This window comes from Neopelma chrysocephalum, unplaced genomic scaffold (assembly GCF_003984885.1).
Source record: "Neopelma chrysocephalum unplaced genomic scaffold, ASM398488v2 Primary Assembly neopelma1_24, whole genome shotgun sequence".
Classification (NCBI taxonomy): Eukaryota; Metazoa; Chordata; class Aves; order Passeriformes; family Pipridae; genus Neopelma; species Neopelma chrysocephalum.
The window spans coordinates 47008738-47011518 of NW_020897693.1; the positions used below are offsets into that span (position 1 = coordinate 47008738).

At 59.1% G+C, this 2781-nt stretch overlaps 1 protein-coding gene across 4 annotated transcripts in view; it reads left to right on the forward strand.

Annotated features, from left to right (window-relative positions):
• The first annotated feature begins 2517 nt into the window (after positions 1-2517).
• Positions 2518-2781, forward strand: part of TRAF3 (TNF receptor associated factor 3) — a 71199-nt gene continuing 70935 nt past the window's right edge. For all 4 annotated transcript variants that reach the window (XM_027674007.1, XM_027674011.1, XM_027674008.1 and 1 more), the window contains exon 1: positions 2518-2621. The gene's annotated coding sequence lies outside the window, so the exon portion shown is untranslated. The remainder of the gene's footprint in view (positions 2622-2781) is intronic.

A 2781-nucleotide genomic window follows, 5' to 3' on the forward strand; every position in this document is an offset into this window, starting at 1 on the left:
TCCCAGTGGTACCTCCCAGTCTATAGCTGAGAAATGTTTCCCATAATCACATGCTCTTCTATATCTTCCCCATAGTTTTTGGAGATAACTATCCCTGTCCAGATTTGCAAGGGATTACCGCTCTTCTCTCAGGGGACTTTTTAATCTTTAATTCTTTGCTCTCATACTATTTTCCAATTTAATGCCCTGTTATTTTACATTTTCAAACCATTTTACTAAAATATAGAGTTACTACATGGTCTTTACTATTATTTCTGTTCTTCTAAGTAGCTACCTGTCCAATGACTATATTCTAAACACTACTGCCAAGCAGAGGTATGCAGCATGTTGCAGCAGCTTTGAGACACAGCATCGCTTATAAAATGAAATTACAAGCCAATGAAACATTGGTGACATATCTTGCTGTAATAATTGTATTAGAAATATTTAAAATTTTGTAGTCATGATATGGAAAAAGAAAAAAAACACAACAAAGCAATTTAAATGGTAGATATTTCATTAGATCAACACTTAATCCCTTTGGCTACAGACATTTTTTAATGTGGGAAGGCTTCTGACATCTTTAAATGGTATAAGAATTTGTTTTCTCTTTCTGTGGTAGACTACATTAATATAGCTGCTGGAGCTACAGGCACTAGAATCCTATTATGTTTCCTTTTTTTTTTTAGGGCAAAACAAGAGGACATACATACAACAGCAAAAAGAGTGGCAAAGGAGGAAATTGCAGGTTTGTCTCTGATAGAAACTTATTTGCAGCCCTGCCGCTGGAGAAATCCAGGCTTGGTGCACAGTCCTTTCTGCTAGTCCTTAGAGGTAAGCAATCTTGAACAAGTGATGGGAACATTCAAGGCATACGTCTGAGATTGTCTTCCTGATCGCAGGTTCGTGGCATCGTTTCAAAAGCCGCAGTTGTCTTGACAGCTAAGCCAGCCTTTGACTGGGGACAGCAGCAAAGGCGGGAGAGAGGGGGGAAGAGAGAAAGCAGAGAAGTGGGATGAAGAGAAAAACAGCACACAGGAGGGAATTAGCAGTGCGGCCGAGAGTCGTGATTAAGGGGCTGGTGAGGGAGGACACAGCCGAGCTAGAGATGTTTGGGTTTGCAGGGCAGGTTGCCGTGGGCGTTATAAAGAGCCGGGGGATGAAGACCGAAGAGGGTCAGGATGGATTTCGGCACGCGTGGAGATGCTGTAAGCGGCAACTATGACGCAAAGCTTGTTCGTTCAGGATCACGCATCCAACTGTTCCTCCCTAGTGATCCCTCGATAAACAACGTCCAAAAAGGACGGTGACCTCATCCCACTGAAATTAGCCAAACACCACACATTTCTCCGTGTTCAGCTCCGCACATTCCTTACAGCTCCGTCTCTCCCGGATGCCAACTACATCGCTGCACCCGGGGCTCCGAAGGCCCCTGTGCGGAAATTCCTCCAGCCCACCCCGGACCCTGGCTCCGGCTGAGCCCCCATCCCCGGCTCCAGCTGGGCACCTCTGGCTTCAGCTGAGCCCCCATCCCCGGCTCCGGCTGAGCCCCCGCGCCGCTTCTGCGCCAGAGCCGCCTCTACCCCTCTCTCCTTCCCTCCCCACATCCCCGTGAGGCGGCGGGGACACGACAAGCCACCCAGCGATGCCCCTGTGTAAAAGCGAGACCGCCGATACCGGCCGGGCAATTGCCCCGGTCGGGACACGCCGCGATGCGAGCGGAGCCCGACACGGGCGTTTATTTCACCTGCCCGCCCGGAGCCACACGTTCCTTGGGCCGTCGGGGGGTCTCCTGCGGAGGGGTCGCGGGTACCTCTGGCACCCTCGAGAAGCCGGGCAGGGCAGACACCCCCCGCCCGCCCGCCCGGACTCGGGGTTGGCACCTACGGCCGGCGGCTCCCGGGATCGGTCTCTCCGGGGGTCGAACAGCTCTGCCTCGCTGCTCTTTCCCGATCTCTTCCAGACTCTTCTCCCCGCTCCCCACCGCTGTTTTCCCTCCCTCCCGTGTTTCCCAGTGGCATTTTCTTTGTTTAATAAAGGCTGTTGTGTTCGAGGCGCCCCTTCGAGCGGGGGCTGCTGCACCTCCCCCGGAACGAGCAGGGCCAGCGGGCGGCTCTGCGCCGCGCCGATCCCGCTCTCCCGGCGCCCCGCGTCCCGGCGCCATCCCCCGCGCCGTTCCTTCCCCCAGTGCCCCAACACAGCGCCCGCCCTCCGGCCGAGCCCCCGCGGCTCCATCAGCACCTCCCCGCGCTCGGAGCGGAACACTCCGTGCCCCCCCCAGCCCACCCCGCTCCCCCTTCGCCGGGCGCGGGCGGCGGGGCCCCTTTCCCCGAGTCGTGCCCGCGGCACGGGGGGGGGTGACGGCAGCATCAGGTGCAGCCGGGGCCAGCGGCCAGGGCAAGCCCGGCCCCCGGCTGCCGCCTGCGCGCTGAGCGGCTGTGCCGGGCCCGCCCCTCGGTGTGTGGGGAGGAGCCGGGAGAGCAGCGGGCTTCGCCGGGGATTTCCAGCCCGAGCGGGCGGGAGAGGAAGTGCGGGGCGGGGGGAGACGGCGCACAGCGGTCGGGACTTTCCGCCGGGCTGGCGGTCGCCCTCGCCCGGCTCCTGCTGCCGCCCGCCGCCCCGCTCCCCGCACACGCTCGCAGGTAGGGCGGCCGCGGGGCTCGGCTCGGCTGGGCTCGGCTCGGCTGGGCAGCGGAGGAGGGGAGGGCGGGAGCTGCTCTGCCGCCGTGGCGGCGGCTCCCGCGCGGGGCTCCGGCACCGGCCGCGCTCGCCTGCCCGCGCTCGGGCGCTCCGGGCAGGGGG